Here is a 23,694-nt window from a genome sequence, read left to right as displayed (position 1 = left end):
GAGAGGGAGCAGAAGTATTGCAAGACCTTTTGAGACCTGGGATCAGAATTGCACACGATCACTTTCACCACATTCTATTTACCAAAACAAGTCTCAAGGCCAGCTGATTCAGTAAGTGTGGAAATACACTGTATTTGTTGATGGGAGGAGTCACAGTGTCTCAAGGCAAGTGTGTGTAAATATAGGTAGGAGAATAGTTGGGGTAATATTTGCAAATAATTTACCACATCTAGTAAAATGAGAATTGCTTTGACCCTGTCACAAAGAAATCCCAAGTCTAGGCATCTACCCACAGAAAACATGAAAAAGTCATATGTATAAAACTATTCATTGGAGCACTATTTATGGTCTCCTAGCAAAAGACAGAAAACAACACAGCAGTCCATCAACAGTCGATTGGTTCAATAAAGTATGGTGCACCCACACAATGGCATATTGAGCAGGGGTATATGTGGAAAAAAAGTGCCTAGGAGTTGAAAATTGTTGAAGCCAGATCTTAGTACATTATGTTTTCTTCTCTACTTTCATACATGTATCAAAATTTTCATAATAAAAAGGAAAAAAAAAGGACCTGATTTCTTTTTTCATGATCCATAAACACAAAACCAAGAAATAAAATGAAATAGAAAATGAACCCTACTATATAGTTTTTGTCAGAGGGTAATGCTATGTTTCCAAGAGGTAAGCTATTTACATCTGAAGTGCTGTAAACAATTTAGCAGCAGTCAAAAAATATTCATCAAAATTCGAGTTTTCTTGGCTAAGGGAGAATTCCATCAGTCCACAAGCCTGGCAGCATCTCTCTAGAGGCACAGGGAGAAAATAATTGCATGTTCAGGGTAAACATTCTCAAACTTTCTACAGCCTGCATCTTGTTAAATAAACTACTTGAACTGAGTTTTAGAAACCAGCAGCTGATGTAAAAAACAGTTTCCCTTTTTGACATTTTTTTTTTGCCTTTGCTATATCAGCACTTTGTTTAAAGCATGAATAAACTTCTACTGTTTGAGACCCCATGAATCCAAAAGTTCAGGTTCTTTCCTGAACATGTTAACAAACTGTCCATAAATTTCTCAAAATAGCCCTGATTCTCATATTTCAAGTTTTACAAAAAGCTTCTCTCAATCAACTCTTTGACAAATATCTCCAACCACAACATTTGCTGGAAAATATCAGAAGTGCCATATCTTTAAGGAGAAAAAAAAAATCTCTCCCCTTGAGTTCCTTTTTATTGGGGGTTGAGGAGCAGGGTTCTATTGTCATCCCATATTTGGAATGGAATTTATTCTGAGGATTGGGTAAAGGCTTATAGATGTGCTAGACCAATCAATAGAGCAAGAAGCATTTTGTGTCCTCAGTTTGTAAAGCTATACTTCTGGTCTCACATGCTGAAATTTATACCAGTTCCAGGGAGTCTTTAATTGTACTCTACATTTTCTGACTTGTTTTGATAGGTGAATGAGTACAATGAGCAGCTAGCAAGAAGGTGGCACGTGAAAGTGACATTGAGCTTTTCTAGCATTTGCAATTGATTTCTTGACTCACTATGCAATTGAAACTTTTAATGATTATTGGATGGTATAGCTTCTTCTCCATGTTTATTTTCAACTGATTTGCCTTTTAATTTCTTCATCAATTTATTTTCATTAGATCACCAGGAACCTCTCTCATCTGTTTTGTAAGCCACACCCCTCTCCAATCTTCATCACTTATCCCACACTCTCCTTGGACATCTCTGAAGTATTTATGGGTTAGCCATCAAACTCTTGCTTGAGTTTGTTTGTTATAAACATTATGAAGTATATAGTATCCAAAAATGTGTAAAATATCATGTTCTTTGGAAATATAGTATCTACTTGCAAAGCATTGGAAAACAGATGTTAGAATGAGGGCATCAGATCATATGGATCTCTAATCTTTGAAAACACAAATTGCATATCTCATGAAAATATATTCATCAAAAAGAAATTCTAACATTAAGACAGATGGGGATGAGGGGAAGGATTTTAATAAAAAGAGGAAAAATTAAAGTATATGAATTTTCATTCTATTTTATAATTGCTGAACTATTTTAACCAAGGACTAAAATACAATAATTTTTTTCTGCTATGAACATACTCATTCTACTAGACTTGGTACTTGAAGAAGTTAATCAAGCCCAAGAGAAATAAAAATGTAGGCCAATGAGAGTTTCAGTAGAAGTCAAGTTCTTATCTGGCACTGCATTTCTTTGAATTACCAGCATTCAAGTCTTTAGAAGAATCATCCTCATGACATAGACATTAGCAAGAACATCAAAGTATTTTTGAAACCTGGGAGAAATGTGTGCCAATTAATTAACCTGTTTTTATCTGTTACTCTCTCACATGGTAAATTAAATAGGTAATTATTTAAAGCAAACTCCTCAAAAATAGAAGCCTGTTTTTTGTAGAAGGAAAATAAAAATACTGAATTTAGCTTAAAGTTAACAGCATTCAAAGAAAATACAAGAAAAATTATCATATAAGAAGTGAGAAAATAATTAGTATTATTTTTCTAAGTACATTGTGGCAGAGAATATTTAAAATGAGTCAGAGTTATGCTGTTAATTAGGTGAACGACCCTATGTAGCTCACATGATCACTCTGGTTTCCCTCTCTGTAAACTGAAGTGTTTGAGCTATTTAAATTCAGGGAACATCCTTGAAATATTATTTTATTTCATCACAGGGGAAGATTTAAAATCAGGCATCAGTATGAATATACACCTGGAGTAGTTGTATTGAGCTGTCTTTTTGCATGGGATAGGGTTAAAAATCAAATATATTAGGCTTACTCATGTTTTCCAGATTACCTCTTATTTTAACAGACAAATTAACAGGTCACTCTGATAAAGATCACATTAACAGAAAAATATTATTCCTTAGAAAAATGTGTTTTAAAGCCTCGCATTATTTTAATGGGTCTCAGAATAATTCACCTACTCTATCAAGGAAATGAAATAACTCCATGATTAATATTTTACTCTTATGAATACTTCCTTTCCAAATTCCACCATAGTTAATCTCTAATGTTCAAAATTCTTCTTGAATGTCGCCTTGCTATTTATCTTAAATAGTTTCCATCTGAAAATATGTAACTCATTTTTCTTTATCAGCGTTAAATCACCATGATTACAAGTTCTTTAATAGTGAAAGTCAAAAGAGGAGTTAAAACATTTTCCTTGTTATTAAAATTCAAAAAGGAGAGTGACATCTCCATAAAGAATACAAATGTGATGGGAAATAAAATTCTATAATAGCTACTTTATTCAGTAATTCAGTTGGTCAGTTTGTCAACAAATATCTATTGAGTGTCTTCCATGGGCAGGGCACTGACCAATGTACCTGTAAGAAATTTCTTTTGCTTCAGAAGATTATTACTTTGTAACAGAAGGAAACAGGCAATTAACAACCAAACAGAATAAAAGTGTATGTTATATAGTACGTTAAAGGTGATCAGTGCTATAGAAAAACGATGGTCCAAAGCAGGAAAGGGTGGTCAGGAGCGCTGAGGGGCAGGGTGAAGAGAGTCAACTGCAGACTTAAATGGATGCTCAGGGAAGAAGAACTCATTGAGGAGACATCTGAACAAACACGAGGCTAGAGAGTTAGTCATGAGGGCATTTCTGGGGAGGGGCATTCACAGTGGGGAGAGCAATCTTTGCAAAGGCTCTAAAATAAAGTGTGCCTGGTTTCTTGGGGCAAAGAGGAACATTGGGGCTGGTGAGTGAGGTGGGGAGTGGTCAGAGTAATGGTGAGATGGATAATAGGGGAGCAGGCGGCTTTGAAAGTCATTGTAAAGACCTTGGCTTTTGTTCGAGTGAAATGTAGAGCCCTTAGAAAATTTTGAGCAGAGAAGTGATAAGATCTGACTTTCATTTTAGAAGTATCAGATCACTCGGTTGTGTTGATAATAGGATGAGGAGGCAAGGGCAGAATGAGGGAGACCAGTTAGAAGGCAACTGCAGGAATCCAGTGACATGATGATGGTGGCTCACCACCAACTTGGTAGCACAGAACTAGTGAGAAATGGTCACATGTTAAACATGCTTTGAAAGTAGCACAAAAAGACTGTTGTATTTACTTCCTGGGGAAGGTTGAGTTTATAACAAGGGTCCTGGTTCTGAATTGAATTCTGCTGATGGAGTTGAAACTCCAAGTGCTTGGGCCCCCTCTCCTCTTCCATTGATGAAGGTAGAAGGCCTAGGGGAGCCATGGTCTCAGTCCAGTGTAGGGTTACTTTTGACCCCCATTAGGGATGGAATGAATTTACTTCAGGTGTCTCAGCTTCATCTCGCACCCTGCTGATGGATGTTCTTTTATCAAAACAGCAAGTGTGTGCTTCATGTTGACATAAAATCAAAAGTTCATTCAGTAAGAGAGTCAGTTATAGACCTCTAAACATAATTCTTGTAAAAGTTTGTTCACTAAAGCATTTAGAGGCAGTGTAGAACAGGGGTTAATGGTTTGACTTTTAGAGCCAGTTTGCCAGTTGCAAATTCCAGTGTGGCTATTTTGTTATTCTATCTTACTTGCTTTACTAACTCTGCCTTATAGGGTTGTGAGCATTAAATGAAATGACATACATAAAGCATTTCTACATAATAATAAGCACTATATAAGTATCTGTGAATACTATTATTTCCTTTTGATACAGAGTGAAGGTAATGTCAGGTGTCATCGCTATAGCTGTCTTTGAACACCTCTTATCAATCCTTCTCCAAAGTCTTCATTAGATCCTCAGCTAATTCTTCATCTATGAAGAAAGCTAATCACCATCTTCTGCTCTTCTTTGCGTATGTGTACAAGAAAAACCTGGTTATGCTATGACCTATTCTATGTTATCCAACAGCCTCCAACTACCTATTTATGTTCCAGTTAGAGGTCTTACAATTATCTGAAACATATTTTAAATTAAATTTAGAGACTTTTGTTGTTGGCAATATGGCATACTAAATATAATGTTATGAAAATTTCCTACTACATAACAGCAAAAAGTGCTCAATGGAAATTCTTTTTAAAATGCCATTTTAAATGAATTGGTGAGCTTGCAGGAAATCTGGTGAATCCTAAATAAATCTCTCATACTTGCAGTAATTTTACCCCACCCGATTAAGGTCAAGAATACTACGGAACAGTCAAGGAAGAAGTTAATTTACTCTTACATGATCTCTTCCAGAGAACAGAAAAAAAGAAATACTCTCTAACTTATTTATTAGCCTGCAAGACCATGACACCAAAACTTGACAATATTGAGAAAGAAATGCTAAAATTTAATATCATTTAAGAATAAGGATACAAAGACACTAAACAAACAATGAAGAACTGAATCCAGCACTGAATTAAAAAAAAATACGATCATACACCATCATGAAGTGAGGTTAATTCCAGGCATGCAAAGTGGATTTAATATTGTATAAACAATTAATGCAATTTTCATAGGAAAAGATAAATGGAGTAAACCACGTGATCATTTTGCTGGATGCAAAAAGTATTTAACAAAACTAACATCCATCCCTGATGAAAACTCTTAGGAAACTAGAGGTAGAAAGGAAATTCATTAATATGATGAAGACAATCTACAAAAAAAAAAAAAAAAAGCAAAATTCAATGGTGAAACTTTGAAAGCTTTTCCTTTCAGGTCAGAACAGGACAAGGAAGTCTGATACCACCACTCTACCTCGACGTCTATTCACCTAGTATCTATGGCTGATACTCTCAGCCATACATTAGGGTTAAAAAAAGAAATAGAAAGTATAAGGATTAAAAAGGAAGGTACAAAGCTATCATAAGTCCAATATAACATGATTTTGTAGATTAAAAATCCAAAAGAATCTGAAGATAGAATATTGGGATCAGTAAGAATTTTGCAAAGCAGTTGGATACAAATCCATTTATGAAAATTTGTTGCACATGACATATTTCTACAAGCTAGTAACAAAGTATTAATTTTTAAAATTAAATACATTTAAAAAGATAACATTTGATGTAATTCAGAATAAATATAAGGATAGATGTGCCAAGTCAATAATATACAGAATAAAATCAATACAATGTGACAATAAAAAATGGGCTGAACAAATCTTTCACAAAAGAGGAAATCCAAATGGCTAATGAACATATGGAAAGATTGCTCAACTTTATTAATGATTACAGAAATGCAAATTAAAATCACCTATCAGTATACAGAAATTTAAAATTCTGATAACACCATTTATGTGAAGATGTGCAGCAAAGGGACCTCTCATAGTGCTGGTACAAGTGTACTTGGTACAACTACAGTACAAAAGTTTACCTTCTCTAGATAAGTTGAAAATATCCATATTATATGACCCAGCAATTCCAGTCCTAGAAAGAGTCTTGTACATGTGCACCAAGAAAAAGAAAATAATGTTTATAATAGTTCTAAACTGAAGACAACCCATTTATATATTGATGGTACACCAGGAAAATAGTTTATGGTACATCCATACAATAAAATACTACATGACAATGGAAATAAAACTATAGTTGCACATTAACATAGATTAATTTCAGAAACCTAAAGTTGGCTAAAAGTACAAAGGAAAACATGTAGTCAGAATTCATTTGTAACCAAGTTTCAAAATCAGACAAAATTCAACTATATTGCTTAGTGATGAGTGTAGTGGTGATAAAACTATTAAGAAAAGCAAGGAATTTATTCTAATAAAAGTCAGTATAGCAATTACTACTACAGGATGGAAAACGGGGTGTGATCTAGGAGAGGTGGGAAGTGGGGGTAACATTTACAATATCGGTGTTTTGTCTTTTAACATAGGTAGTGATGGCAAGGAATTCCATTAACGATTGTCATTTCATCTATCTATTATCTATCTATCTATCTATCTATCTATCTGGTTTCCTTCTGGATATGTTTCACAATTAAGAAAAGTTAAAAAATTCTATGACAAAAATGCTTATGTGCTAACAAGCTCATTAGGAAAACTCCCTTAGAATGTCAGCTTATTTGTCCTCTGAGGTATTTCATATCAATTAGTACACACCTGAATGACTAAATCATTCTGAAGACAAGATTTGTTTAAAGAGATTTAATGTAGTACTTGAAAACATAATCTTGAAAGATGAGGTTTATGCCAAAATACTAATTAATATTTTGCTTTAAAAAGAATTACAGTGGTCTGTCATTACTCTCTTCTCATATAAAATAAAGGCAAATTAGAAAATATACATTTATAATTTAAAGTAATTGATTCTTTATCAATGTTACTCCTTCATATATCTCTATTACTTTTTCATATTAAAGGTATTAAATATATTTTAATATTTTAAAATATTTTTAGATTAAAGATATTAAAGCCAAAACATGTTATATTGTTTGTTTGTTTTGCTAGCTATGCTGTTAGGATTTAATTAAATGAATGTCAACGGTAAAAAAACTATCTCCAAAGGCCATCATGAAGCTCCCCTAATCACAAAGAAGTCTCAGAGACATTTGATTTGAATTCTCTCAATTACAGAAATAATAAATTCAGTCACACAAACCTACATAGAATGAGTCATTCTTTTAAAAGAACTGAAAAACTCTATTTTCAGAAAAATTCAGAGTAGCCGAGTTTCAATTGATCCATGAGGATAATACTTTTTCTTTCTTAAGCTGGCTGACATAGACGCCTGTTGATAGATCGCTCCCACAAGCTGTGTAGAGATCTGCTCTAATGAAATTTAAAATTCTGGTTTCCTTTAAATTACATTTAAAAGTCCAGGGATGTGCATGACATCTCTTAACAACAATCTCAGGATTTCAGGACTCAGCCTTTCAATTGGAAATTAAGTGAAATCCTGTTCTTTATTTGTTGTGTAAAATTTATTTAAAAAAACTCTTTATTTTAAAATATACATGTATTGTGAAGGAAACTAGACAAGTGCGAGGAAGTTTTTTTAAAAAATATTTTTGGACAAATATCCCCAAATATGTTTATTTATTATAAATTGTTACACGTACTTTCTTTTCTTTTTTTTTTTTTTTTGCGTTGCGCGGGCCTCTCACTGTTGTGGCCTCTCCCGTTGTGAAGCACAGGCTCCGGACGCGCAGGCTCAGCGGCCACGGCCCACAGGTCTAGCTGCTCCGCGGCATGTGGGATCTTCCTGGACCGGGGCACGAACCCGTGTCCCCTGCATCGGCAGGCGGATTCTCAACCACTGCGCCACCAGGGAAGCCCACGAGGAAGTTTTGATGTAGGTTTTTATATATCTACATACGATGCATGTTGAATGACCAGTTGTGGATCACTAGAGCCCAGGGCATTAGAAAAAAAGAAATCCAAATGGAATTACTAGTTGTATCCACTGCCTGCAAGTATCTCCCAGTGGGAAGAACAAGGCACAGACCTTGCAAACTACAAAATAGATATGGTGATGGGCACAGGACGCCAGGCAGCAAGAATGATTCTGGAAGAATTGTCCAGAGACCCCCACAGAGGGCACTGTATGGCCCAATATAAGGCTTTATACTGCTTGATGTGAGGGTTTGACAATACACCTGGTTTCAATACGTCACTGTTTATACTTGCCAACACAAACATTTTTGAGTCACCAGAGGAAACTACATTGTCTTTTTTCATTTGGGGAACAGAACCTACATCCTCGGCTAAAAGTAACATTTTCATTTTAACTTAAAAGAAATATCACCTATTAATTTGGCAAGTAGTGATGCAATAAAGAAGACATAGTTGCTAGCTATGAGTGTGTGAAAGAGAGATTTGGTAAGCAGGGAGTGGGTTCCATTAATGCAGTAACTATCATTAAATTTATAATTAAAAAGTACAAATGTCAAATACTCAAGAAAAATCTGGGGAGAAGATAGTTATGAAATGGAAGCTGTCACATTTAATGCTGAGTGGGATCCCAAGAGTGATGGCAAAACCAAGATGACTCCGGATGCACCTTGTGCATTTTTTATAGTAAATTCTTAAAGAATATGACATTTTAAAGACCATTTGACTATTGTAAAACTATATATAAACACAAGAATTATGGTTGAAATTACATACTCACTCTCACTGTCCTACTTCAGATTTATATTTTAGGTAAACATAATGAGATTAGAGATTCTGGCCTGGATCCAGCGTAGAGAAAAAGAATATATTTTTCTTAATTTTACTGACATTTAATTTATACACTTTGAAATGCACAAAATATAAATGTACTATTTTATGGATTTTGGCAAATGTATACATTCATTCCAAGCAACAACAATCAGCATATAGAACATCTGCACCACCAGAGAAAGTTCCCTGGGCCATTTTTCCAATCTTCTCCCCCACTCCTGCCCTCAGGAATCATTTTTCTAATTTCTATCACCATAGATCAATTTTTCCTATTCTAAAATGTCATATAAATGAAATCATGCATTTTGGGGGGACCTGGCTTCTTTTGCTTAACATAATATTTAGAGATTCAACCATGCTGTGTATTTCAGTGATTCATTCCTTTTTATTGCCGAGAAGTATTCCAGCAATATATGTGGTATATATGAATATACCACAGTTTGCTTACTTATTTTCCTGTTGTTGGACATTTTAGGTTGTTTCAGTTTTCAGACACTGTGGATACGGTGGTATTGTGACTGTTAAATTAACCTTTTTTAAGTAGAGACCCAGGGTATCAGATGGTGAGCCAGGGTTCAACAAAAAACTCAGAGGGAAAGTGAAATAGAGAAGTTTATTATTCACAGGTGCCTTGAAGGGCCACGTGGAGATGTCAAGTTCAGGTGCAGGTAGAGAGAGTGTGGCAGGATCTGTGGCACACACGCACATGCCTTTATTAGGGTGGAGTGTTTTGGGATTCCCAGGCTAAGGCTGGATTGGCCAATTCAAACCAAAAAGCTTGGGATTTTGGTAAACTTTCTGGGGTAAGTGGGGAGGGAGGGAAGGAGGGAGGATGTCTTATCTAAAGAGCATAGAAATATATATTTTCTCTCAAAAAATATTCTTGAACTAATTAATTAATTTTAAAATTTGCATTACATCAACCACTTAATGATTACATGTTGTTTTGACTGTTTCACATCAGTAAAGACATAAGCATAATTTCCACATTTCAAGGTATTTGTAAAACACACTAGAATGTTTGATGGGGGGGATGGATTGGCTACAAGGATAAAAGGGAATAAACAAGTAAATGGAATAGAAGGGAAAAATACTTGTAATCTCTCAACTCAATTCAGTTTAATAAATACTAACGCTCTAAAAAAATAAATAAATAAAGAGCATACAAAAAGAAGGCTTGTGCTTATCACAAGGGTCACTGGGGGGAGTCATACCAGGAACTTACATTTACTTGTGACCCTGAAAGCTGTTATGTAGGACATGCGCCTTCAGGAGGGGCTGGTGTCAGTTCAAGGTCCCCGCAGGCTGCTTGCCCACCCAAAATATATGCTGAGGGAGCAACATTTTAAAGTGGTTTAGTTAAACTCTCAACTAGTGGCTGTTAATATCCTTGTATAATTCATTTTGAGGATAGATATATATTTAATTTTACAAGAAATTACCAAATAATTTTCAAAGGTGTTTATCATTTTTACTTTTAGAAATGATATATGAGGTCCTTTTGCTCTGTAGCCTCACTATTTTGGTATTTTCAATCTTAATATCAATAACTCTAGTGGGTACATAGTGTTATCTCATGGTGGTTTTAATTTGCATTTTGTTAATGACTAATTCTATTGAGCGACTATTTATGTGCTAAACAGCCAATCTGATTATCTTCTTTTGTGAAATAGCTCTTCAACATTTTTACCCATTTTATAAATAGAGTTGTTAATATTCTTAATTTTGATGAAGTCTACTTTATCAAGTTTTCTTTTATGGCTATATTTTTGTGTCCTAAGAAATGTTTGCCTACACCAATGATACAAAGATACTCTCCCATGTTTCTTCTATAAACTTTATAGACTTGACTTATGTTTTGGTCTCTGACCCATCTCAAATAAATTCTTGTGTTTCATGTGAAATAGGATTCATTTATTTTCTTTTTAAAATGGGGATATAAAGTCATCCCAGCACCATTTGTTGAAATGCCTTTTCTTTTTCTTTGCTCATTGAATTGCATGGTAACATTGTTGAAAATATATTTTTCAGTATTAAAAATATATTGATCAAATATGGTATGTCTTTTGGTTCCATTGATCTATTTGTCCATCTTTACACCAATACCTCACTGACTTAACTTTCTGCTAAGTTTAAGAGTCTAATAATATAAGTATTCCCACTTTGTTCTCGCTTTTAAAGATTGTTTTGGCTAGTCTAGGTCATTTTAATTTGAATAGAAATTTTGTAATCAGCTTTTCAACTTCTACCAAGAAATAGGTTGAGATTGTCTTTGGGAAGGCATTGCATGTGGTTATCTTAAAACCAAATCTTCTCATGTATGAAGATAGTATAGCTCTCCATTTAATTAGATCTGTAATTTCTTTCAGCAATGTTTTATACAGTTTTCAATGTGGTAATCTTTCATATTTTCTTTATATTTATTCCTAGGTATTTTATATTTTTGCTTGCTAGTGAAAAAAGATCACTTTTTGTATATTAGTCTTCTATCCTGCAAACTGTTAAGTCACTTTTGGTTTTAGCAGATTTCCTAGGATTTTTATGTGTTCAACCATGACATCTGCATATAGAGACTGTTTTGTTGTTTCTTTTCTAAATGTTATTCTTTTTGTTCTTTCTTTTTTTGTATACCATGTTTTCATTGGATATTAAAATATTGCACAGAGATGAAAAAAGAGAATAATCTTGTCTTGTACCCTATCTTAGAGGGAAAGCATTCATTAATTCACCATTAAGTATGATGTTGGTGACAGGTTTTTGTAGATGATTCTTATCAGAATGAGGATGTTCTTCCTATTCTTAGTTTGCCAAGAGTTTTTTCATGATTAAGTTGAATTATTTCAGATGACTTTTCCACATTTTTGGAGATAATCACATGGCTCTTCTCTTTTTTTAAAATCATGATGAATTCCATTGAATTTTGGGGGGGAATGTTAAACTAATGTTGCATTGCAGAGATAAACCCCACTTGGTTATGATTTATTATGCTTTCCATATATTGCTAGATTTAATTTGCTAATATTTGATTGAGGACTATTAGATTCATGAGGTTTATTGTTCTTTTAGATTATACTGGCCTCATTTATTGTTCTGTTAGATTATACTGAAGGAATATTTGTGTAGAATTGGTGTTATTTCTTTCTTAATTATTTGATAGAATTCACCAGTGACACTATCTGGGTTTGGAGTTCTCTTTGTGTGAAGGTTTTAATTATGAATTCAACTTCCTGAAGATAAAGAGCCATTTAGATTTTCTAGTTCCTCTTTTTAGTAAATTGTGTTTATCAGGGACTTTGTCCATTTATTCTAGTATTAAATGTATTGGCATCAAATTGTTTATAACATTCCTTTACTATCCTTTAAATATTTGCAGGATCTGAAGTGACACTTGCTCATCTTTCTTTATATTGGTAATTTTCTATAAGATTTAGTGTCAGGGACTACTGATGTGGTTGACCTTTAAGAGAGAATTCCCCTCTTATGCCCTTTCCTTTGCAAAGCATCAGGAGGCCCCTTCAGGATCTGCCCCTACCTAGATGAGCCTGATAAGGGAAGAGAGGAGCCATAATACAATGAGCTGCAAATGTTAGCCAGCATGCACTGACACAAGCTAAGAGAGTAGCTGTGGGACTGGACATTTTTGTTGATACATTAAGGGGGGCCTGATAAGCCTGAAAAAGGGAGTTTATTGGTTTGAGAGTACTTTCTCTGGATATAGTATTGAACACTTAGTAAACATCCCAGTAGATGATTCCAGCTTGTTGCTAGGGTGGATCCTGGAAGCTAAGGGAAAGTGAGGGTTTATACAGAGGGATGTTGCAATACTTAAATTGCCGTAGGAGAAAGTGATGGAGGGAATAAAAGGGTAAGGGGAGTGAACATGCTGAAGTGGATGTGTTATGTGAAAACAAAGGACACGCTCAAGTATTACATTCCACAGGAAGTCCCAGGAGACATGCCATTCACCAGGGCCATCAAGAAGGCACTGGTTGCCTTTACATGATAGAAAGATGCTATTGAGGAAAGATGTTCACAATATATTGCTTATAAAAAAAATGAACAAAGTAATACGTACATGAAAAAAAAAAAAGAAGGCATTGGTAAGAGAAGCACCAGCATCATCAGTGGTGGCTCTTCAGGCCAGTACTGATGGTATAAGAAGATTCTCAGAGGTTGGTTTGCTAATGGCAATGGGTATCATGGGGGCTCAAACCAAGAGAGCCCAGTTAATGGCTCTTAACTGTCCCAGTCCAAGGTGTTTCAATCCAAGGTGTTTCAATCATTGTAATGACCAGCCAGGTCAGTATCTAAGGAGGCTTGACCTTCAGAGAAATGTGGAGATGGTTAACGGAACATAGCTTCCCTAGAAGAAATAGATGGACAGTCAACAAGGACTGCTTAACTTTTATGAAAAGAAAATCAGAATGGAGCTTGTGAGGTAAATATTAATGGATGAAATAGTTGAAATAGTGCCAAAGGATGATCAATACCCTTACAATGTATCTTTTTCATACTTTATCATAAGATTCCTAAGAGTACTGTGCACCCCTTCATGATATGCCATTAGATGTCTGTGCTTTTATTCACCTATATTTTCCCTTTCATTAGCCAGTCAGCTCTTCAGCATATTGAAACTTAATTAATAAACAATTCACTTCATTTTTTTTTCTGTGAAACTATGTATTCAAGTCTTCAATTCACAGAGCTCTGATGTTTATTAACTTAATTTTTTGTTGAATTTAAAATACATGCAACCACAGTTTTTCAATTCTGCACCTGCACACCTGGTAGTATTTGACTCCTGTCTCCCACTGTGAATAGACTGGTAATAGACATTTCCATATCTGCCTAGGATTTTATGCATGACTCTTACCACTTCTGTCTCATTTCTTCATATTTTTTTATCATGAAGAAAATTTTAATAATCTGTGTCCAGACAACAAGAATGGTTCTGTCCAAACTAAGAATTTATTCTTATTTCACTTTACTCCACTTTTCAAAATTTCTGGGATAGCAGGACAATAACAAGAATGATTTTCTCCTTTTAATCTCTTTGATCCACCTTTATTTGCCATTACACTCAGATACTTTTTGCTTTGTCAATAAAGAGTTGAATAACTTTGGCTTATGGCTTTGGATAATAATTTTTATATATTGATAACAATGTTATATATTGATAACAATGATATTTAATGTTTACCAAGCTTCTATTTTATAGCTCACGCTTAATTGAGTGCTCAAGGCAGAATTGTCAAACCTCTTTTCAAGTTCAATATCTTAACCACTTGGCCATTGCTGCCACTCAAACCTCCTTTCAAGACTATTTCTAGAGACGTAGAGGATTTCCTTTTTCACATTTCATTATTAAAACACATGAAGATATTTGTTTCAATATGTTTGCTTTCCCCTAGCACAGAAAGTATTTGCATTTAAAAGTATCCATCAGTATGATGCACTTTTGATGCAAAGGAAGCCATGTCACTTACAACGGAATAATTCTGCTTAACTCCATGGAAACCAAATTCTCTCCATTTCTATCTTCAACTTTCTAAATCTGTGTCTGTGTATCCAACAGTATAAAATCATGATTCCCCACCCCTCTCGCTGCCCAGCCAAGTCAAAGATGGGAAGTAAAGCATCATATTGAACAGGTGGCCTGTGTGCTGGAAGGAGAGTCAGTCTTGCCAACATTGACTAGAATAGGATTTTCTACTTTCTGCCTACAGAATCAATAACAAGCTCAATTCGCTATAGGGTACATGTAGTAGATAGACAAAATGAAGAAGAAAATGACTATATTAAGAAAGTCATAGCATAAAACTAGTAATGACTTTTCCATTGGATTGGTAATTTCTGATTTATCATAGACACATTGCAGAGCACGACCATTTCAGCTTTCTCTGCCCTCTAACTTTCTAGAAGGAAGAAATAATGGAAGACTCATAGCTACCTTTTGGATTGTATTAATAACTCTCATTTGCAAGTGATCAAAACCTAATTTAAATCAGATTAAGCAAAGAAAGAAATATATTAACTCATACAAGTAGAAATCCCAAAGGATGCACCAATTCAGGTATGGCTGGATCTTAGGGTTCAAACAATGTCATCAAGTCTATATGTCTTCATTTGCTCTGTCTGTGTTGATGTCTTTCTCTGACAGGTACTCCCCTGGTGACTGAGGAGGCTCTCAGAGCTCCAGGCTTATACATTAGCCATTTAGTAACTTCAGGGAAGAAAGAGCTTCTACTCTGACAGCTCTGGTGGAAAACACAAAATAAGATTCTGTTTGGTGTGGATTGAATCATGTGCCCACTCTATGGTGGAGGACACAATCAGACCACCCTGACTGCCTAAAATGCTCTCATGAAAGAGGGAATCTTACCAAAAGAATGGAAAAGGAATGTTGGACTGGCAAAACTAATGTATGTCTTTAGAAACTCCCAGTCTATTACCCTTAAACTATGCCTTCTTCCTTGATTAATAAAATTTTACTCCAAACTGTGAGCACACAGTGTCTCCAAGTTGGACAATTGATGTCATAGCAACCAGCTCCAGCCTTAAGAAAAGGTAGAGAAAGAGTTGCTGTGATTGGTGCAGTGAACTCTAGGCTGGAGCCTTCTTGCAACTCTCTGTGCATCTATGATATCTGCATATACTTCTACCCCACTGTATTAAATCTGCTAACCCATGTGTCTTCTTCACTAGGCCAAGAATATCTTCAAAGTAGGAAATCTGTTTATTCATCTCTGTATTATGAATGTTTAGCTCAGTGTACTTAGCAGGGCTGACACTTAGCAGGTACTTATATGTATGTTGAATAAATATATAAATACAAAAATAAATAATCTTTAAAAGACAAAGTTATTTTAATTATCATCACTATCATAATCAAAATCAGAGAAAGAGACCCGATTGATCTTGTTCCAGAATTTATGAACCAAATATTCTAGTATCAAAGATTTTATTATTATTGTTGTTGTTATAAATAACAATAGGAAGCCCTTAAATTTCACAGTATTTTTTTCAAAGAACTTCTACTACCATTATCTTTTTACTCAACAATAAGTTTCTTATCTTTGATTTTCTGTACTTTAAAAATGACATGTTGTGTAGCTCTTTGGCATTTCTCCTGCTCAGTGTTCTCTGAGCTTCCTGGATTTGTGGTTTGGTGTCTGACATTAATTTGGGGAAATTCTCAGTCATTATTGTTTTAAATATTTCTTCTGTTCCTTTTTCTCTTTATTCTTTTTCAAGTATTCTCATTCTATGTATGTTACACCTTTTGTAGTTGTCCCACAGCCCTTGAATATTCATTTATATTTTTCCCCCAATCTTTGTTCTCTTTGCTCTTTGGTTTTCAAGGATTCTATTGAGAAATCCTCAAGCTCAGAGATTCTTTCCTCAGCCATGTCCAGTCTACAATTAGCCCATCAAAGGCATTCTTCACTTCTGTTACAGGGTTTTTTTTTTAAAAATCTCTAGCATTCTTTTTTGGTTCCTTTTTAAGATTTCCATCTCTTTGCTTACATTGCCCATCTGTTCTTGCATGCTGTCTACTTTGTCTATTAGAGCTCTTAGCATAATAATCATCGTTGTTTTAAATTCCTGGTCTGATAATTCCTACATCCCTGCTGTGTCTGGTTCTAATGCTTGCTTTGTCTCTTAAGATTGTGTTTTTTTCCTTTTGGTATGCCCTGTAATTTTTTTCTTGATAGCGAGACATGATACACTGGGTAAAAGTAATTGCTGTAAATAGGCCTTTAGTGAGGTGTGGGGGGAGAGAAAGTGTTCTAAGGTCCTATGATTAGGTCTCAATCTTTTGGTGAGCCTATGCCTCTGGACTGTGTTCACAAGTGTTTCTCGGCTTTTTTCTCTCCCTCTTTGGTGGGACAAGATGAGTAGATCCAGCTGGAGTTGAGTATTTCTCTTCCTACAGGTCAGTTAGGCTCTGATGATTCCCCCCACAGGATAGGCTCCGGTTAAGCAGTTTCCCCTGTGGGCGGGCCCCATTGAGAAGAACAGAATCCTCTGGGGTACTTCAAAGTTGTTCCTAAGTTCCTTACTGGAGGAAGTCCAAGGGGATTTTTCTCCAATATTTATTGTGGGAATCTGATTGAGCTTCTGGAGGTAAGTCTCACAGTTTTATGGGGCCCCTATCTAAGATTGGGTCCCCTAGGGTTTTTAACTCTCAGAATTGTCAACACGAAGCCTCCAGCGATTTGCTAAGTCTGGGTCAGTTTTTTCTCCTCCGGTACTGGTTTCTGTGGCAGTTTCCACCAGTAAGTTTTTGCTCCAGTAAGCTGTGACTTGCTGTATTCATCTGTCTGTCTCTCCAGTTTGGGGGCAGTGGTTTGCCCTGTGTCCTTCCCTTTCTTATGGATTAAAGAAGAGTTGTGGATTTTTCGGTCTGTTTAGCTTTTTACTTGTTAGGATAGATTGGTGACTTCCAAAATCCTTATATGGGGAACAAAGAACAAGAAGCCCAGCAGTAAATTTCCCAGAGTAGTTATTATAATCCCTATATTGCAGATGAGGTATAGTGAGTTTAAGATAGATTCTTATGGGTGAACAGCTAGTAAGTATTTAAGCTGGTATAAAAAGTTAAATTTCTTATTCTACAATGGGTTGGGTTTATCCCACTGTTCTTCTTCATTATGGGTAGTATATTGCAGCATTAGATTCCAGGATCTCTGAAAATAAAGAAGGCCCCTAAAGGGAGGAGGATGTGAAAAATGGGATGGGTAGGCTCAGCAAAGTCACAATGCCATCAATTCATGCTCTATATTAAGAAAAAAGTCACACAGAATTTCTAGACTGAAGAAAAGGTTTAATGAGTCATAGAAACCTAGGTGCAAGATTTTTCATGGGCAAGTACATTGCAAACTTTTCACATTGTTGAGGTCTGAAAACCAAGTGACCAGAACATAAAAAAGAAAGTACAAAGAGAAAGATAAATAGAATGTAGAGACCCTACCCATTCCAGAACACATGCCAAGAAGAGTTGTTAACTGTTTAAAAACTCAGTTTGGGTTTGGTCAGCACTGAAATCGAAACTATTCAAACAGAATATCTTGATCTGAGCATGGTACTCATATAAATAGTAAAAATATAAAGGTCCAATATTGCTCATCTCAAGGTATCCTCTCTGACGGTTACTGAAGTTTTAAGTAATTGCAGCAATTAGTGAAAACTACAATGGGCAAGTTTGGGCATCAGATATGAAAATGTAGCTCAAGGGTGGCAGAGCTGAGCATTAAAAAAAAATCTTTACTGGAGTATAATTGCTTTACAATATTGTGTTAGTTTCTGCTGTACAACAAAGTGAATCAGCTACACGTATACATATATCCCCATATCCCTTCCCTCTTGAGCCTCCCTCCCACCCTCCCTAGCCCACCCCTCTAGGTCATCACAAAGTATTGAGCTAATCTCCCTGTGCTATGCAACAGCTTCCCACTAGCCATCCATTTTACATTTGGTAGTGTATATATGTCAATGCTACTCTGTCACTTCACCTGAGCATTTTTATTAGTGTTGCCTGAGAAGTATTTCTCCTCTTTCTTCTAGAAGACAGAATAAGTCTGTAAGTAGCTTAACAATAAAGCCTTTCATAAATAGAATCTGACCAAGGTGTCCAGGACATGTCCCACCTCCCCTTTCATTTTGTGAAGCAGGACTGCTGACATATGTTAGTCAGTGTGGATATGTGGTGATAGATGGTAGCTTAACAGATCTTTATAACAGGGTTCCTTAATTCTGAGTATGTGCTTGAGTTTCAGGGGAAAATGGATACCCCAAATTGAATGAAAACGTTGTGTGCATGAACTTGGAGATATGGAAAGAGAGAGAGGGAGCAAAGCTTCCTTTAGAATAGCAAAAACATCTTTGACCAAAAAAAGCTTAAAAACCACTATTGTAGAGTCTCACTGATGGTCCCAGTAACATAGCTTTTGCATCAAAATCACTCTAAATCACACATGTTTCAACTCTAACATTATTACTCTTAATCATCTCTGAGATCCCATTTCTCCAATGCTGTGTCTAATATATCATATACTGATTACAACACTGAATACTGGATTTCTAAAACTATTCTTTTCTATGTGAATGAGTTTCCACTTATGTAGTCTGATGGGCATTCTAATATTTTCTGGATTATTTGAATAATAGCTTTCATATAATTACTTTCTTTCTGGGCTAAAATTGGCAATGACTCTCAAATGTACTTAGGTTCCTGTTTAATTCTACATATCCAGGGAAAAGACTAAGCAAAGACAATTACTGTAGTTTTTCTTCTTTTCAATGTCTTTTCACTTGGGACACATTCTCAACATTGACAGACAACCAGCTGCCATGCACAAATGAGATACTTTCTCTGATCACCCCCAGCCTGAAGCTCTCTCTCTCATGAACACTGAAACACTTAAATCCTTACCAGTTGGTAACTGATCACTTTCTGCTATTCCCTATGACATATATTTTCTTCCCTTACTATCTATTTTATTTTGTCCTATTTTCTGCATAACTTTTCACACCTCTATATCCCTTTTCTCCTCACAGGTTAAACACTATTAAAATGAAAGGATCATTCTACTTTGTATCTCTCCCAACTCTTAATATAACAGGTACTAGTCAATTATCTTTATTGACTTATTGAGTAAAATATATATTCCCATGCCCCACAATCTTTGCATCCATTAAATTGATCACTTCTACCCCAACTCTTCCTAAGAGAAGAATATCTGCTGTTAGCTCGGGTTTGGTTCCATAACTACTGTGATTGATAGGTCAAAATGTACAGGTTAGCAATTTCCCATCTCTTTCTCATTACTGTCTTTTAAATAGTCTCAAATTCAAATGCTCGCAGAAGCCAGGCAGATGACATGCCTGTGTTTCTATGATGAAGCTTTTAATAATTCTCAGGACACTCCATGCTATCATAAAGCAAAGAAGCTAGAAAAATGAACCTCTCTGATGCTGCACTCTGTATGTGTAGATATTGGACAAAACGTTCTTTCATGAGAGAAGAACAGCTCATTAGTGGCCTCAGTTAGGTCAGCCCATTAATTTCATAGTGTCAGCTCCACAGCAGAAACCAAATGAAAGAACCTCAGAGACATTCACAGGAATCCAAGAGCCCAGAGGTCCTGTGTTAACATCAGATGTTTTCTGGTCCATTAAACAATCACTGTGACTTGCATCAGGGGGAAAAGTAACAGCAGCAAGACAATAAACATGGCCTAATTGGGTACTCATCATGACAGATGAAGTCCTCCAGGCACAAAACACAGATATGGTTGAATCAATCAGTAACAGAGGGACGGAAAACAGAAGGGTAAAATGCTCTACACAAGGGTAGAATCTGAGAGGAAAATCCCAAAGGAGACTGGATTGGCATAAAAGGAATTAAAGAAAAATTTAGAACATTTGGAAAACCTTGCAAATCTTCATAGCTCTCAAGGAATATATTCTGTACTCTAAAGGATCAAGATATAAAATCAAAGGATGATTTTAGCAAATGTTAAACACAATATGAAAAATAAAGCATTGATATTTTCTTCTTTATACTTTTCTGTATTTTTTATATAAGCATGTAAAACACTGATACAGAAAACACTAGTTTTGTACTTTTATGTACAAGCATAGAAAAGGATTTCTCTTAGGATTTTTGAGAGACAATTCTCCACAGGTCCCTTGAGTTTCTGTGTAGCTTTTGAGCAATTGCCCTGACTGCCCTCTGTTCTAGACTATCTTTCAAGGATGTTTGTTTAGTGAACTGCCTTGGAGCATAGAGACAGTTTCTCCTCTGGAACCAAGAGAAGGTTTGATCACAGCCTTGGAAAGTAGAGAGTATATCTCTCTCTGGAGAAAAGGGCAGGCATTCTTACTGTCCACTTTAAACAATTTGGGTTCCCTAAACTTTGGGTTCCTCTTACATAATGTAATCTATTGTGTGTGCAGGTGCCATCTGGCATTCTTCATTTTGCTATGTGACAATTAGACTCAAGAAATCAGTGCAAAAAATGCTGATAATTTGGCTTCTATTATAGCTATGAGTAATAAACTGTTCTTTTTTTTCTGACCCAGGAAACTCATGTCTTCTATCAATATCCATAAAATTGTAACTCTCAGATCATTCACAGTTCTTTATAAAGTTTAATTACTCCTTAGAGTGTATATTAGTACCTTCTTTTAATGAGTCAACAAAAAGCACATACCCATAGTGTATAACTCTGTACTCTTTGGCTAAAGCATACAGCTTCCTTTTTTTAAATCATAGTCTACTCTTATTTGCCATGTATGATTTTTCATGGAACTATGTCTTTGGTCCTTTCTTAGTGATAGAGAATAATTTATCCAAGTCACCATTTCATCAGAAAAACATTAGCTTGGGATATTAGCACAGTTTAATTGTATGTCAACTTGCCTTGCCTATCTAGACTGTAATAGGTTTATAATTGCTTTCAAGTCTAAAGTTGAGACCATGTACTCAAGTGTACTACTTTTGCATGTGATTTGTGTACGAGGTGTTCCATTAGAAAATTGCATAATCCCTTCAAATTTCCAAAAGAAAGTTTTGATTTTTTTTGCCTGCTCATATTTCTTTAAACAAAGTTGGATAATATCTTCAAGAATTACCATTATCCAACTGAAAAGTTAAAAGTAAAGATGAAAAGGAAAGATCACTTGACAAAATTAAATAAATACTCTTTTTGTCAGTAGTCCCAACTGACTGGCAAAAAAAATGGAGGGAAAACATACTAGTTTGGGGCTAAGATTAAAAGTCTACTTAATATTTAGTTACAAATGAGTCAATAATCTATGTTTTATATTAATCTGTGTGGATTAACTGTTTTAACACATAACAATGAATCTCAGGTCCTTAACAAATAAATGGCAAATCTTGTCGTATCCTGGTCCGATATTTGTTGATTAGTAGGCTCAGGCTCTAGGGCATCCTTTAGGGACCAAGGACTCATCATATGACTCCTCCACCTTCTAAGGTCTCCAATGAAATCTCCTCCAGAAGACTGTCAGCCCAGAGAAGAGAAAGAGTTAGAAGAGGTCAGATCTGATTTTCATCATTATGGCAGGGTGGGTTCCTTGGGAAATACTCTCTGGGATGAAGATTTGTGTTCAGGAAGATTTTGGGGGAGTGCTCTTAGAATCAAACCTGTAAAAGAATGAAAGAAGCCTGCTTGGGCAGAGAGAGAAGCTGAGCTGTGATGTAGTCAAAACAAAGGCCTCAGCTGACCCACAGGGAACTCTGGAGCTGGGATGGCCTCTCAGAGTTGTCCAAAATTTAGGGTAGAGTCCAGGACTTTATATGCATAAGTTGATAAGTCATTGAATATAAATGTAACCCAAGAAGTCAGTGTCACCCTGTGGGTGGGGAGGAGCAAGGAAATCAGCTCTCTTTAGGCAAAATCAATCATTGGGAGTGGGCTGTGAGCTGTCAGCACCGACAGTGGCTGGAGGATGAGTATTTCAATCCTGAAGAAGGAGATCGGGTGGCACAACCAAGTGGCCACTACAAATATCCTGTTTGGGAGTTGACTCATGTTATTTCTGCTCACATTACGTTAGTGAGAACCTGTCAGTTGTCCTCAACAAGATCTGAGAATTTGGAGAATGTTTTCTCCTACAGTGCTGCTCAAAGTAACTGTTCTGTTAAATCCTTGATATTTAAATAAGAATATAAACCAACACATTGCTTCCTTCATCGAGAAAGTTTTTCTAGGGAAAAAATATTAGCTGAACTTAGCTGTGTGCTAACTGATGCAGTCACTTTATATAATAGTCTTAGCTCCTTACAACATCACAGATTAATAACAGTTTATAGAGTAACACCTTGTCAAGGCACCACACTTTGAGGAGCATGGGTCCAGCGGTGTGCCCAGGAAGAGGAGACGGCATGCATGTAGTGAGCACTAATGATCTCTATTACTGTCTGGGACTCCAGCCAGCCTTCTTCTGCCTGCACCCTTCTGTTTTGTCCCCATCTATATTTAGTCTCCCTACGTCTCAATTAGTATTACAATCTGAGATCACCAGGCGTTTTTCCTCTCCCTTTTATTGAGGTTACATTGAATTTTAGCTGCTGGTGAGATACTCCTCTTGCTGCTTCTTAATGTAAACTGTAATGTAAACAGCTGTAAACATTGGCAAAAGGATTTGTGGAAATTATTCAATAGAGGACTGGGACAATGATGTTGGGGCACATATAGTTTAGGAGATTCTGAAAAATCAGAGGAGGGAAATATATATGTATAAAGATGTGTTTTAAATGTTTATTCTTTTAAAAAGGACAATTACTCTTTGGCCTGTTTTTTCATCTATTTTTGGAAAAGAATTATAAAGTTGAATGGGATTTCTGATTTCAGAAATTGAAATCAAACAAAATTAGGATGATTTTCATGTGTAAAATGCATAATAATTTTCTCCTTAGCAGAGTATTTCAAATAGTTAAAAGACTAAATTATATGGTAGTTTGAACAATACAAGAAGGATAGAGAAAATATGAGGAGAGAATAATTTAGGATTTGGATAAAGAAACCATTTACAGAAGAATGGACGAGATGACAC

This window comes from Mesoplodon mirus, assembly GCF_964341445.2.
Source record: "Mesoplodon mirus genome assembly, chromosome: 8".
Taxonomy (NCBI): domain Eukaryota; kingdom Metazoa; phylum Chordata; class Mammalia; order Artiodactyla; family Ziphiidae; genus Mesoplodon; species Mesoplodon mirus.
Note: the sequence above shows the minus strand (reverse complement) of the source record.